Below are 17,577 nucleotides of genomic sequence, written 5' to 3'. Positions count from 1 at the left end.
TATACAGATAACTTTGTAAGTATTTCCATGTTTATACAGATGGCAGTGTAGATATTTCGATGTTTATAGAGATAGCAGTGGAGATATTTCCATGTTTATACAGATAGCAGTGTAGATATTTCCATGTTTATACTGATCGCGGTGTAGATATTTCCATGTTTATAGAGATGGCGGTGTAGATATTTCCATGTTCATAGAGATAGCGGTGTTGATTTTTCCATGTTTATAGAGATAGCGCTGTGGATATTTCCATGTTTATGCAGATGGGGTGTAGATATTTCCATGTTTATAGAGATGGCGGTGTAGATATTTCCATGCTTATACAGATCACGGTGTAGATATTTGTATGTTTATACAGATCATGTTGTAGATATTTCCATGTTTATACAGATCGCGGTGTTGATATTACCATGTTTATAGGGATAGCGGTGCAAATATTTCCATATTTATACAGATAGCGTTTAGTTATTATCGTGTTTATACAGATAGCGGTGTAGATATTTCCATGTATAAACAGATGTCTGTGTATATATTTCCATGTTTAAACAGTTGGCGGTGTAGATATTTCCTTGTTTATACAAATAGCGTTGTAGTTATTTCCATGTTTATACAGATATCGGTGTAGATATTTCCCTGTTTATAGAGATAGCAGTGTAGATATTTCCATGTTTGTACAGATGGTGGTGTTGATGTTTCCATGTATACACAGATTGCCGTGTAGTTATTTCCATGTGTACACAGATGGCATTGTAGATATTTCCATGTTTATACAGATGGTGGTGTAGATATTTCCATGTTTATACAGATGACGGTATAGGTATTTCCATGTTTTTACAGATGGCATTGAAGATATTTCCATGTTTATAGAGATAGCAGTGTAGATATTTCCATGTTTATACAGATGGCGGTGTAGATATTTCCATGTTTATAGAGATAGCGGTGTAGATATTTCCATATTTATACAGATAACGGTGTAGATATTTCCATGTTTATACAGATAGCCGTTTAAATATTTCCATGTTTATACAGATCACGGTGTAGATATTTCCATGTTTATAGTGATAGCGGTGTAGATATTTCCATGTTTATACAGATAGCGGTGTAGATATTTCCATGTTTATACAGACCGCGGTGTAAATATTTCCATGTTTATACAGATAGCGTTGCAGATATTTCCATGTTTGTACAGATGGCGGTGTTGATATTTCCATCTCTACACAGATGACCGTGTAGATATTTCCATGTTTATACAGATGGCGGCGCAGATATTTCTATGGATATGTAGATGGCGGTGTAAATATTTCCATGTTTATACAGATAGCGTTGTAGTTATTTCCATGTTTATATAGATAGCGGTGTAGATATTTCCATGTAGATACACATGGCTGTGTAGATATTTCCATGTTTATACAGATGGCGGTGTAGATATTTCCATGTTTATACAGATAACTTTGTAAGTATTTCCATGTTTATACAGATGGCAGTGTAGATATTTCGATGTTTATAGAGATAGCAGTGGAGATATTTCCATGTTTATACAGATAGCAGTGTAGATATTTCCATGGTTATACTGATCGCGGTGTAGATATTTCCATGTTTATATAGATGGCGGTGTAGATATTTCCATGTTCATAGAGATAGCGGTGTTGATTTTTCCATGTTTATAGAGATAGCGCTGTGGATATTTCCATGTTTATGCAGATAGGGGTGTAGATATTTCCATGTTTATAGAGATGGCGGTGTAGATATTTCCATGCTTATACAGATCACGGTGTAGATATTTCCATGTTTATACAGATCATGGTGTAGATATTTCCATGTTTATACAGATCACGGTGTTGGTATTACCATGTTTATAGGGATAGCGGTGCAAATATTTCCATATTTATACAGATAGCGTTTAGTTATTATCGTGTTTATACAGATAGCGGTGTAGATATTTCCATGTATAAACAGATGTCTGTGTATATACTTCCATGTTTAAACAGATGGCGGTGTAGATATTTCCTTGTTTATACAAATAGCGGTGTAGTTATTTCCATGTTTATACAGATATCGGTGTAGATATTTCCATGTTTATAGAGATAGCAGTGTAGATATTTCCATGTTTGTACAGATGGTGGTGTTGATGTTTCCATGTATACACAGATTGCCGTGTAGTTATTTCCATGTGTATACAGAAGGCATTGTAGATATTTCCATGTTTATACAGATGGTGGTGTAGATATTTCCATGTTTATACAGATGATGGTATAGGTATTTCCATGTTTTTACAGATGGCATTGTAGATATTTCCATGTTTATAGAGATAGCAGTGTAGATATTTCCATGTTTATACAGATGGCGGTGTAGATATTTCCATGTTTATAGAAATAGCGTTGTAGATATTTCCATATTTATACAGATAACGGTGTAGATATTTCCATGTTTATACAGATAGCCGTTTATTTCCATGTTTATACAGATCACGGTGTAGATATTTCCATGTTTATAGAGATAGCGGTGTAGATATTTCCATGTTTATACAGATAGCGGTGTAGATTTTTCCATGTTTATACAGACCGCGGTGTAAATATTTCCATGTTTATATAGATAGCGTTGCAGATATTTCCATGTTTGTACAGATGGCGGTGTTGATATTTCCTTCTATACACAGATGACCGTGTAGATATTTCCATGTTTATACAGATGGCGGCACAGATATTTCTATGGATATGTAGATGGCGGTGTAAATATTTCCATGTTTATACAGATAGCGGTGTAGTTATTTCCATGTTTATATAGATAGCGGTGTAAATATTTCCTTGTAGATACACATGGCTGTGTAGATATTTCCATGTTTATACAGATGGTGGTGTAGATATTTCCATGTTTATACAGATAACTTTGTAAATATTTCCATGTTTATACAGATAGCGGTGTAGTTATTTCCATGTTTATATAGATAGCGGTGTAAATATTTCCATGTAGATACACATGGCTGTGTAGATATTTCCATGTTTATACAGATGGCGGTGTAGATATTTCCATGTTTATACAGATAACTTTGTAAGTATTTCCATGTTTATACAGATGGCAGTGTAGATATTTCGATGTTTATAGAGATAGCAGTGGAGATATTTCCATGTTTATACAGATAGCAGTGTAGATATTTCCATGTTTATACTGATCGCGGTGTAGATATTTCCATGTTTATAGAAATGGCGTTGTAGATATTTCCATGTTCATAGAGATAGCGGTGTTGATTTTTCCATGTTTATAGAGATAGCGCTGTGGATATTTCCATGTTTATGCAGATAGGGGATAGATATTTCCATGTTTATAGAGATGGCGGTGTAGATATTTCCATGCTTATACAGATCACGGTGTAGATATTTCCATGTTTATACAGATCATGGTGTAGATATTTCCATGTTTATACAGATCGCGGTTTTGATATTACCATGTTTATAGGGATAGCGGTGCAAATATTTCCATATTTATACAGATAGCGTTCAGTTATTATCGTGTTTATACAGATAGCGGTGTAGATATTTCCATGTATAAACAGATGTCTGTGTATATATTTCCATGTTTAAACAGATGGCGGTGTAGATATTTCCTTGTTTATACAAATAGCGGTGTAGTTATTTCCATGTTTATACAGATATCGGTGTAGATATTTCCGTGTTTATAGAGATAGCAGTGTAGATATTTCCATGTTTTTACAGATGGTGGTGTTGATTTTTCCATGTATACACAGATTGCCGTGTAGTTATTTCCATGTGTACACAGATGGCATGGTAGATATTTCCATGTTTATACAGATGGTGGTGTAGATATTTCCATGTTTATACAGATGACGGTATAGGTATTTCCATGTTTTTACAGATGGCATTGTAGATATTTCCATGTTTATAGAGATAGCAGTGTAAATATTTCCATGTTTATACAGATGGCGGTGTAGATATTTCCATGTTTATAGAGATAGCGGTGTAGATATTTCCATATTTATACAGATAACGGTGTAGATATTTCCATGTTTATACAGATAGCCGTTTAAATATTTCCATGTTTATACAGATCATGGTGTATATATTTCCATGTTTATAGAGATAGCGGTGTAGATATTTCCATGTTTATACAGATAGCGGTGTAGATATTTCCATGTTTATACAGACCGCGGTGTAAATATTTCCATGTTTATGCAGATAGCGTTGCAGATATTTCCATGTTTGTACCGATGGCGGTGTTGATATTTCCTTCTATACACAGATGACCGTGTAGATATTTCCATGTTTATACAGATGGCGGCGCAGATATTTCTATGGATATGTAGATGGCGGTGTAAAGATTTCCATGTTTATAGAGATAGCGGTGTAGTTATTTCCATGTTTATATAAATAGCGGTGTAGATATTTCCATGTAGATACATATGGCTGTGTAGATATTTCCATGTTTATACAGATGGCGGTGTAGATATTTCCATGTTTATACAGATAACTTTGTAAGTATTTCCATGTTTATACAGATGGCAGTGTAGATATTTCGATGTTTATAGAGATAGCAGTGCAGATATTTCCATGTTTATACAGATAGCAGTGTAGATATTTCCATGTTTATACTGATCGCGGTGTAGATATTTCAATGTTTATAGAGATGGCGGTGTAGATATTTCCATGTTCATAGAGATAGCGGTGTTGATTTTTCCATGTTTATAGAGATAGCGCTGTGGATATTTCCATGTTTATGCAGATAGGGGTGTAGATATTTCCATGTTTATAGAGATGGCGGTGTAGATATTTCCATGCTTATACAGATCACGGTGTAGATATTTCCATGTTTATACAGATCATGGTGTAGATATTTCCATGTTTATACAGATCGCGGTGTTGATATTACCATGTTTATAGGGATAGCGGTGCAAATATTTCCATATTTATACTGATAGCATTGTAGTTATTATCATGTTTATACAGATAGCGGTGTAGATATTTCCATGTTTATACAGATAACTTTGTAATTATTTCCATGTTTACACAGATAGCGGTGTAGTTATTTCCATGTTTATATAGATAGCGGTGTAAATATTTCCATGTAGATACACATGGCTGTGTAGATATTTCCATGTTTATACAGATGGCGGTGTAGATATTTCCATGTTTATACAGATAACTTTGTAAGTATTTCCATGTTTATACAGATGGCAGTGTAGATATTTCGATGTTTATAGAGATAGCAGTGGAGATATTTCCATGTTTATACAGATAGCAGTGTAGATATTTCCATGTTTATACTGATCGCGGTGTAGATATTTCCATGTTTATAGAGATGGCGGTGTAGATATTTCCATGTTCATAGAGATAGCGGTGTTGATTTTTCCATGTTTATAGAGATAGCGCTGTGGATATTTCCATGTTTATGCAGATAGGGGATAGATATTTCCATGTTTATAGAGATGGCGGTGTAGATCTTTCCATGCTTATACAGATCACGGTGTAGATATTTCCATGTTTATACAGATCATGGTGTAGATATTTCCATGTTTATACAGATCGCGGTTTTGATATTACCATGTTTATAGGGATAGCGGTGCAAATATTTCCATATTTATACAGATAGCGTTCAGTTATTATCGTGTTTATACAGATAGCGGTGTAGATATTTCCATGTATAAACAGATGTCTGTGTATATATTTCCATGTTTAAACAGATGGCGGTGTAGATATTTCCTTGTTTATACAAATAGCGGTGTAGTTATTTCCATGTTTATACAGATATCGCTGTAGATATTTCCGTGTTTATAGAGATAGCAGTGTAGATATTTCCATGTTTTTACAGATGGTGGTGTTGATTTTTCCATGTATACACAGATTGCCGTGTAGTTATTTCCATGTGTACACAGATGGCATGGTAGATATTTCCATGTTTATACAGATGGTGGTGTAGATATTTCCATGTTTATACAGATGACGGTATAGGTATTTCCATGTTTTTACAGATGGCATTGTAGATATTTCCATGTTTATAGAGATAGCAGTGTAAATATTTCCATGTTTATACAGATGGCGGTGTAGATATTTCCATGTTTATAGAGATAGCGGTGTAGATATTTCCATATTTATACAGATAACGGTGTAGATATTTCCATGTTTATACAGATAGCCGTTTAAATATTTCCATGTTTATACAGATCACGGTGTATATATTTCCATGTTTATAGAGATAGCGGTGTAGATATTTCCATGTTTATACAGATAGCGGTGTAGATATTTCCATGTTTATACAGACCGCGGTGTAAATATTTCCATGTTTATGCAGATAGCGTTGCAGATATTTCCATGTTTGTACCGATGGCGGTGTTGATATTTCCTTCTATACACAGATGACCGTGTAGATATTTCCATGTTTATACAGATGGCGGCGCAGATATTTCTATGGATATGTAGATGGCGGTGTAAAGATTTCCATGTTTATAGAGATAGCGGTGTAGTTATTTCCATGTTTATATAAATAGCGGTGTAGATATTTCCATGTAGATACATATGGCTGTGTAGATATTTCCATGTTTATACAGATGGCGGTGTAGATATTTCCATGTTTATACAGATAACTTTGTAAGTATTTCCATGTTTATACAGATGGCAGTGTAGATATTTCGATGTTTATAGAGATAGCAGTGGAGATATTTCCATGTTTATACAGATAGCAGTGTAGATATTTCCATGTTTATACTGATCGCGGTGTAGATATTTCAATGTTTATAGAGATGGCGGTGTAGATATTTCCATGTTCATAGAGATAGCGGTGTTGATTTTTCCATGTTTATAGAGATAGCGCTGTGGATATTTCCATGTTTATGCAGATAGGGGTGTAGATATTTCCATGTTTATAGAGATGGCGGTGTAGATATTTCCATGCTTATACAGATCACGGTGTAGATATTTCCATGTTTATACAGATCATGGTGTAGATATTTCCATGTTTATACAGATCGCGGTGTTGATATTACCATGTTTATAGGGATAGCGGTGCAAATATTTCCATATTTATACAGATAGCATTGTAGTTATTATCATGTTTATACAGATAGCGGTGTAGATATTTCCATGTTTATACAGATAACTTTGTAATTATTTCCATGTTTACACAGATAGCGGTGTAGTTATTTCCATGTTTATATAGATAGCGGTGTAAATATTTCCATGTAGATACACATGGCTGTGTAGATATTTCCATGTTTATACAGATGGCGGTGTAGATATTTCCATGTTTATACAGATAACTTTGTAAGTATTTCCATGTTTATACAGATGGCAGTGTAGATATTTCGATGTTTATAGAGATAGCAGTGGAGATATTTCCATGTTTATACAGATAGCAGTGTAGATATTTCCATGTTTATACTGATCGCGGTGTAGATATTTCCATGTTTATAGAGATGGCGGTGTAGATATTTCCATGTTCATAGAGATAGCGGTGTTGATTTTTCCATGTTTATAGAGATAGCGCTGTGGATATTTCCATGTTTATGCAGATAGGGGTGTAGATCATTCCATGTTTATAGAGATGGCGTTGTAGATATTTCCATGCTTATACAGATCACGGTGTAGATATTTGTATGTTTATACAGATCATGTTGTAGATATTTCCATGTTTATACAGATCGCGGTGTTGATATTACCATGTTTATAGGGATAGCGGTGCAAATATTTCCATATTTATACAGATAGCGTTTAGTTATTATCGTGTTTATACAGATAGCGGTGTAGATATTTCCATGTATAAACAGATGTCTGTGTATATATTTCCATGTTTAAACAGTTGGCGGTGTAGATATTTCCTTGTTTATACAAATAGCGTTGTAGTTATTTCCATGTTTATACAGATATCGGTGTAGATATTTCCCTGTTTATAGAGATAGCAGTGTAGATATTTCCATGTTTGTACAGATGGTGGTGTTGATGTTTCCATGTATACACAGATTGCCGTGTAGTTATTTCCATGTGTACACAGATGGCATTGTAGATATTTCCATGTTTATACAGATGGTGGTGTAGATATTTCCATGTTTATACAGATGACAGTATAGGTATTTCCATGTTTTTACAGATGGCATTGAAGATATTTCCATGTTTATAGAGATAGCAGTGTAGATATTTCCATGTTTATACAGATGGCGGTGTAGATATTTCCATGTTTATAGAGATAGCGGTGTAGATATTTCCATATTTATACAGATAACGGTGTAGATATTTCCATGTTTATACAGATAGCCGTTTAATTATTTCCATGTTTATACAGATCACGGTGTAGATATTTCCATGTTTATAGTGATAGCGGTGTAGATATTTCCATGTTTATACAGATAGCGGTGTAGATATTTCCATGTTTATACAGACCGCGGTGTAAATATTTCCATGTTTATACAGATAGCGTTGCAGATATTTCCATGTTTGTACAGATGGCGGTGTTGATATTTCCATCTCTACACAGATGACCGTGTAGATATTTCCATGTTTATACAGATGGCGGCGCAGATATTTCTATGGATATGTAGATGGCGGTGTAAATATTTCCATGTTTATACAGATAGCGTTGTAGTTATTTCCATGTTTATATAGATAGCGGTGTAGATATTTCCATGTAGATACACATGGCTGTGTAGATATTTCCATGTTTATACAGATGGCGGTGTAGATATTTCCATGTTTATACAGATAACTTTGTAAGTATTTCCATGTTTATACAGATGGCAGTGTAGATATTTCGATGTTTATAGAGATAGCAGTGGAGATATTTCCATGTTTATACAGATAGCAGTGTAGATATTTCCATGGTTATACTGATCGCGGTGTAGATATTTCCATGTTTATATAGATGGCGGTGTAGATATTTCCATGTTCATAGAGATAGCGGTGTTGATTTTTCCATGTTTATAGAGATAGCGCTGTGGATATTTCCATGTTTATGCAGATAGGGGTGTAGATATTTCCATGTTTATAGAGATGGCGGTGTAGATATTTCCATGCTTATACAGATCACGGTGTAGATATTTCCATGTTTATACAGATCATGGTGTAGATATTTCCATGTTTATACAGATCACGGTGTTGGTATTACCATGTTTATAGGGATAGCGGTGCAAATATTTCCATATTTATACAGATAGCGTTTAGTTATTATCGTGTTTATACAGATAGCGGTGTAGATATTTCCATGTATAAACAGATGTCTGTGTATATATTTCCATGTTTAAACAGATGGCGGTGTAGATATTTCCTTGTTTATACAAATAGCGGTGTAGTTATTTCCATGTTTATACAGATATCGGTGTAGATATTTCCATGTTTATAGAGATAGCAGTGTAGATATTTCCATGTTTGTACAGATGGTGGTGTTGATGTTTCCATGTATACACAGATTGCCGTGTAGTTATTTCCATGTGTATACAGAAGGCATTGTAGATATATCCATGTTTATACAGATGGTGGTGTAGATATTTCCATGTTTATACAGATGATGGTATAGGTATTTCCATGTTTTTACAGATGGCATTGTAGATATTTCCATGTTTATAGAGATAGCAGTGTAGATATTTCCATGTTTATACAGATGGCGGTGTAGATATTTCCATGTTTATAGAAATAGCGTTGTAGATATTTCCATATTTATACAGATAACGGTGTAGATATTTCCATGTTTATACAGATAGCCGTTTATTTCCATGTTTATACAGATCACGGTGTAGATATTTCCATGTTTATAGAGATAGTGGTGTAGATATTTCCATGTTTATACAGATAGCGTTGCAGATATTTCCATGTTTGTACAGATGGCGGTGTTGATATTTCCTTCTATACACAGATGACCGTGTAGATATTTCCATGTTTATACAGATGGCGGCACAGATATTTCTATGGATATGTAGATGGCGGTGTAAATATTTCCATGTTTATACAGATAGCGGTGTAGTTATTTCCATGTTTATATAGATAGCGGTGTAAATATTTCCTTGTAGATACACATGGCTGTGTAGATATTTCCATGTTTATACAGATGGTGGTGTAGATATTTCCATGTTTATACAGATAACTTTGTAAATATTTCCATGTTTATACAGATAGCGGTGTAGTTATTTCCATGTTTATATAGATAGCGGTGTAAATACTTCCATGTAGATACACATGGCTGTGTAGATATTTCCATGTTTATACAGATGGCGGTGTAGATATTTCCATGTTTATACAGATAACTTTGTAAGTATTTCCATGTTTATACAGATGGCAGTGTAGATATTTCGATGTTTATAGAGATAGCAGTGGAGATATTTCCATGTTTATACAGATAGCAGTGTAGATATTTCCATGTTTATACTGATCGCGGTGTAGATATTTCCATGTTTATAGAGATGGCGTTGTAGATATTTCCATGTTCATAGAGATAGCGGTGTTGATTTTTCCATGTTTATAGAGATAGCGCTGTGGATATTTCCATGTTTATGCAGATAGGGATGTAGATATTTCCATGTTTATAGAGATGGCGGTGTAGATATTTCCATGCTTATACAGATCACGGTGTAGATATTTCCATGTTTATACAGATCATGGTGTAGATATTTCCATGTTTATACAGATCGCGGTTTTGATATTACCATGTTTATAGGGATAGCGGTGCAAATATTTCCATATGTATACAGATAGCGTTCAGTTATTATCGTGTTTATACAGATAGCGGTGTAGATATTTCCATGTATAAACAGATGTCTGTGTATATATTTCCATGTTTAAACAGATGGCGGTGTAGATATTTCCTTGTTTATACAAATAGCGGTGTAGTTATTTCCATGTTTATACAGATATCGGTGTAGATATTTCCATGTTTATAGAGATAGCAGTGTAGATATTTCCATGTTTTTATAGATGGTGGTGTTGATTTTTCCATGTATACACAGATTGCCGTGTAGTTATTTCCATGTGTACACAGATGGCATTGTAGATATTTCCATGTTTATACAGATGGTGGTGTAGATATTTCCATGTTTATACAGATGACGGTATAGGTATTTCCATGTTTTTACAGATGGCATTGTAGATATTTCCATGTTTATAGAGATAGCAGTGTAAATATTTCCATGTTTATACAGATGGCGGTGTAGATATTTCCATGTTTATAGAGATAGCGGTGTAGATATTTCCATATTTATACAGATAACGGTGTAGATATTTCCATGTTTATACAGATAGCCGTTTAAATATTTCCATGTTTATACAGATCACGGTGTATATATTTCCATGTTTATAGAGATAGCGGTGTAGATATTTCCATGTTTATACAGATAGCGGTGTAGATATTTCCATGTTTATACAGACCGCGGTGTAGTTATTTCCATGTTTATACAGATATCGGTGTAGATATTTCCATGTTCATAGAGATAGCGGTGTTGATTTTTCCATGTTTATAGAGATAGCGCTGTGGATATTTCCATGTTTATGCAGATAGGGGTGTAGATATTTCCATGTTTATAGAGATGGCGGTGTAGATATTTCCATGCTTATACAGATCACGGTGTAGATATTTCCATGTTTATACAGATCATGGTGTAGATATTTCCATGTTTATACAGATCGCGGTGTTGATATTACCATGTTTATAGGGATAGCGGTGCAAATATTTCCATATTTATACAGATAGCATTGTAGTTATTATCATGTTTATACAGATAGCGGGGTAGATATTTCCATGTATAAACAGATGTCTGTGTATATATTTCCATGTTTAAACAGATGGCGGTGTAGATATTTCCTTCTTTATACAAATAGCGGTGTAGTTATTTCCATGTTTATACAGATATCGGTGTAGGTATTTCCATGTTTATAGAGATAGCAGTGTAGATATTTCCATGTTTGTACAGATGGCGGTGTTGATGTTTCCAACTATACACAGATTGCCGTGTAGTTATTTCCATGTGTATACCGAAGGCATTGTAGATATTTCCATGTTTATACAGATGGTGGTGTAGATATTTCCATGTTTATACAGATGATGGTATAGGTATTTCCATGTTTTTACAGATGGCATTGTAGATATTTCCATGTTTATAGAGATAGCAGTGTAGATATTTCCATGTTTATACAGATGGCGGTGTAGATATTTTCATGTTTATAGAAATAGCGCTGTAGATATTTCCATATTTATACAGATAACGGTGTAGATATTTCCATGTTTATACAGATAGCCGTTTAAATATTTCCATGTTTATACAGATCACGGTGTAGATATTTCCATGTTTATAGAGATAGCGGTGAAGATATTTCCATGTTTATACAGATAGCGGTGTAGATTTTTCCATGTTTATACAGACCGCGGTGTAAATATTTCCATGTTTATACAGATAGCGTTGCAGATATTTCCATGTTTGTACAGATGGCGGTGTTGATATTTCCTTCTATACACAGATGACCGTGTAGGTATTTCCATGTTTATACAGATGGCGGCGCAGATATTTCTATGGATATGTAGATGGCGGTGTAAATATTTCCATGTTTATACAGATAGCGGCGTAGTTATTTCCATGTTTATATAGATAGCGGTGTAAATATTTCTATGTAGATACACATGGCTGTGTAGATATTTCGATGTTTATACAGATGGCGGTGTAGATATTTCCATGTTTATACAGATAACTTTGTAAATATTTCCATGTTTATACAGATAGCTGTGTAGTTATTTCCATGTTTATATAGATAGCGGTGTAAATATTTCCATGTAGATACACATGGCTGTGTAGATATTTCCATGTTTATACAGATGGCGGTGTAGATATTTCCATGTTTATACAGATAACTTTGTAAGTATTTCCATGTTTATACAGATGGCAGTGTAGATATTTCGATGTTTATAGAGATAGCAGTGGAGATATTTCCATGTTTATACAGATAGCAGTGTAGATATTTCCATGTTTATACTGATCGCGGTGTAGATATTTCCATGTTTATAGAGATGGCGTTGTAGATATTTCCATGTTCATAGAGATAGCGGTGTTGATTTTTCCATGTTTATAGAGATAGCGCTGTGGATATTTCCAAGTTTATGCAAATAGGGGTGTAGATATTTCCATGTTTATAGAGATGGCGGTGTAGATATTTCCATGCTTATACAGATCACGGTGTAGATATTTCCATGTTTATACAGATCATGGTGTAGATAATTCCATGTTTATACAGATCGCGGTGTTGATATTACCATGTTTATAGGGATAGCAGTGCAAATATTTCCATATTTATACAGATAGCGTTTAGTTATTATCGTGTTTATACAGATAGCGGTGTAGATATTTCCATGTATAAACAGATGTCTGTGTATATATTTCCATGTTTAAACAGATGGCGGTGTAGATATTTCCTTGTTTATACAAATAGCGGTGTAGTTATTTCCATGTTTATACAGATATCGGTGTAGATATTTCCGTGTTTATAGAGATAGCAGTGTAGATATTTCCATGTTTGTACAGATGGTGGTGTTGATGTTTCCATGTATACACAGATTGCCGTGTAGTTATTTCCATGTGTACACAGATGGCATTGTAGATATTTCCATGTTTATACAGATGGTGGTGTAGATATTTCCATGTTTATACAGATGACCGTATAGGTATTTCCATGTTTTTACAGATGGCATTGTAGATATTTCCATGTTTATAGAGATAGCAGTGTAAATATTTCCATGTTTATACAGATGGCGGTGTAGATATTTCCATGTTTATAGAGATAGCGGTGTAGATATTTCCATATTTATACAGATAACGGTGTAGAAATTTCCATGTTTATACAGATAGCCGTTTAAGTATTTCCATGTTTATACAGATCACGGTGTATATATTTCCATGTTTATAGAGATAGCGGTGTAGATATTTCCATGTTTATACAGATAGCGGTGTAGATATTTCCATGTTTATACAGACCGCGGTGTAAATATTTCCATGTTTATACAGATAGCGTTGCAGATATTTCCATGTTTGTACCGATGGCGGTGTTGATATTTCCTTCTATACACAGATGACCGTGTAGATATTTCCATGTTTATACAGATGGCGGCGCAGATATTTCTATGGATATGTAGATGGCGGTGTAAATATTTCCATGTTTATACAGATAGCGGTGTAGTTATTTCCATGTTTATATAAATAGTGGTGTAGATATTTCCATGTAGATACATATGGCTGTGTAGATATTTCCATGTTTATACCGATGGTGGTGTAGATATTTCCATGTTTATACAGATAACTTTGTAAGTATTTCCATGTTTATACAGATGGCAGTGTAGATATTTCGATGTTTATAAAGATAGCTGTGGAGATATTTCCATGTTTATACAGATAGCAGTGTAGATATTTCCATGTTTATACTGATCGCGGTGTAGATATTTCCATGTTTATAGAGATGGCGGTGTAGATATTTCCATGTTCATAGAGATAGCGGTGTTGATTTTTCCATGTTTATAGAGATAGCGCTGTGGATATTTCCATGTTTATGCAGATAGGGGTGTAGATATTTCCATGTTTATAGAGATGGCGGTGTAGATATTTCCATGCTTATACAGATCACGGTGTAGATATTTCCATGTTTATACAGATCATGGTGTAGATATTTCCATGTTTATACAGATCGCGGTGTTGATATTACCATGTTTATAGGGATAGCGGTGCAAATATTTCCATATTTATACAGATAGCGTTGTAGTTATTATCATGTTTATACAGATAGCGGTGTAGATATTTCCATGTATAAACAGATGTCTGCGTATATATTTCCATGTTTAAACAGATGGCGGTGTAGATATTTCCTTGTTTATACAAATAGCGGTGTAGTTATTTCCATGTTTATACAGATATCGGTGTAGATATTTCCGTGTTTATAGAGATAGCAGTGTAGATATTTCAATGTTTGTACAGATGGTGGTGTTGATGTTTCCATGTATACACAGATTGCCGTGTAGTTATTTCCATGTGTACACAGATGGCATTGTAGATATTTCCATGTTTATACAGATGGTGGTGTAGATATTTCCATGTTTATACAGATGACGGTATAGGTATTTCCATGTTTTTACAGATGGCATTGAAGATATTTCCATGTTTATAGAGATAGCAGTGTAGATATTTCCATGTTTATACAGATGGCGGTGTAGATATTTCCATGTTTATAGAGATAGCGGTGTAGATATTTCCATATTTATACAGATAACGGTGTAGATATTTCCATGTTTATACAGATAGCCGTTTAAATATTTCCATGTTTATACAGATCACGGTGAAGATATTTCCATGTTTATAGTGATAGCGGTGTAGATATTTCCATGTTTATATAGATAGCAGTGTAGATATTTCCATGTTTATACAGACCGCGGTGTAAATATTTCCATGTTTATACAGATAGCGTTGCAGATATTTCCATGTTTGTACAGATGGCGGTGTTGATATTTCCATCTATACACAGATGACCGTGTAGATATTTCCATGTTTATACAGATGGCGGCGCAGATATTTCTATGGATATGTAGATGGGGGTGTAAATATTTCCATGTTTATACAGATAGCGTTGTAGTTATTTCCATGTTTATATAGATATCGGTGTAGATATTTCCATGTAGATACACATGGCTGTGTAGATATTTCCATGTTTATACAGATGGCGGTGTAGATATTTCCATGTTTATACAGATAACTTTGTAAGTATTTCCATGTTTATACAGATGGCAGTGTAGATATTTCGATGTTTATAGAGATAGCAGTGGAGATATTTCCATGTTTATACAGATAGCAGTGTAGATATTTCCATGTTTATACTGATCGCGGTGTAGATATTTCCATGTTTATAGAGATGGCGTTGTAGATATTTCCATGTTCATAGAGATAGCGGTGTTGATTTTTCCATGTTTATAGAGATAGCGCTGTGGATATTTCCATGTTTATGCAGATAGGGATGTAGATATTTCCATGTTTATAGAGATGGCGGTGTAGATATTTCCATGCTTATACAGATCACGGTGTAGATATTTCCATGTTTATACAGATCATGGTGTAGATATTTCCATGTTTATACAGATCGCGGTTTTGATATTACCATGTTTATAGGGATAGCGGTGCAAATATTTCCATATGTATACAGATAGCGTTCAGTTATTATCGTGTTTATACAGATAGCGGTGTAGATATTTCCATGTATAAACAGATGTCTGTGTATATATTTCCATGTTTAAACAGATGGCGGTGTAGATATTTCCTTGTTTATACAAATAGCGGTGTAGTTATTTCCATGTTTATACAGATATCGGTGTAGATATTTCCATGTTTATAGAGATAGCAGTGTAGATATTTCCATGTTTTTATAGATGGTGGTGTTGATTTTTCCATGTATACACAGATTGCCGTGTAGTTATTTCCATGTGTACACAGATGGCATTGTAGATATTTCCATGTTTATACAGATGGTGGTGTAGATATTTCCATGTTTATACAGATGACGGTATAGGTATTTCCATGTTTTTACAGATGGCATTGTAGATATTTCCATGTTTATAGAGATAGCAGTGTAAATATTTCCATGTTTATACAGATGGCGGTGTAGATATTTCCATGTTTATAGAGATAGCGGTGTAGATATTTCCATATTTATACAGATAACGGTGTAGATATTTCCATGTTTATACAGATAGCCGTTTAAATATTTCCATGTTTATACAGATCACGGTGTATATATTTCCATGTTTATAGAGATAGCGGTGTAGATATTTCCATGTTTATACAGATAGCGGTGTAGATATTTCCATGTTTATACAGACCGCGGTGTAGTTATTTCCATGTTTATACAGATATCGGTGTAGATATTTCCATGTTCATAGAGATAGCGGTGTTGATTTTTCCATGTTTATAGAGATAGCGCTGTGGATATTTCCATGTTTATGCAGATAGGGGTGTAGATATTTCCATGTTTATAGAGATGGCGGTGTAGATATTTCCATGCTTATACAGATCACGGTGTAGATATTTCCATGTTTATACAGATCATGGTGTAGATATTTCCATGTTTATACAGATCGCGGTGTTGATATTACCATGTTTATAGGGATAGCGGTGCAAATATTTCCATATTTATACAGATAGCATTGTAGTTATTATCATGTTTATACAGATAGCGGGGTAGATATTTCCATGTATAAACAGATGTCTGTGTATATATTTCCATGTTTAAACAGATGGCGGTGTAGATATTTCCTTCTTTATACAAATAGCGGTGTAGTTATTTCCATGTTTATACAGATATCGGTGTAGGTATTTCCATGTTTATAGAGATAGCAGTGTAGATATTTCCATGTTTGTACAGATGGCGGTGTTGATGTTTCCAACTATACACAGATTGCCGTGTAGTTATTTCCATGTGTATACCGAAGGCATTGTAGATATTTCCATGTTTATACAGATGGTGGTGTAGATATTTCCATGTTTATACAGATGATGGTATAGGTATTTCCATGTTTTTACAGATGGCATTGTAGATATTTCCATGTTTATAGAGATAGCAGTGTAGATATTTCCAT

Source organism: Pan troglodytes, chromosome 18 (genome assembly GCF_028858775.2).
Source record: "Pan troglodytes isolate AG18354 chromosome 18, NHGRI_mPanTro3-v2.0_pri, whole genome shotgun sequence".
In the NCBI taxonomy this organism is placed as follows: Eukaryota; Metazoa; Chordata; class Mammalia; order Primates; family Hominidae; genus Pan; species Pan troglodytes.
The sequence above is the reverse complement of the archived record's forward strand: the minus strand, read 5'-3'. Positions refer to the sequence as shown.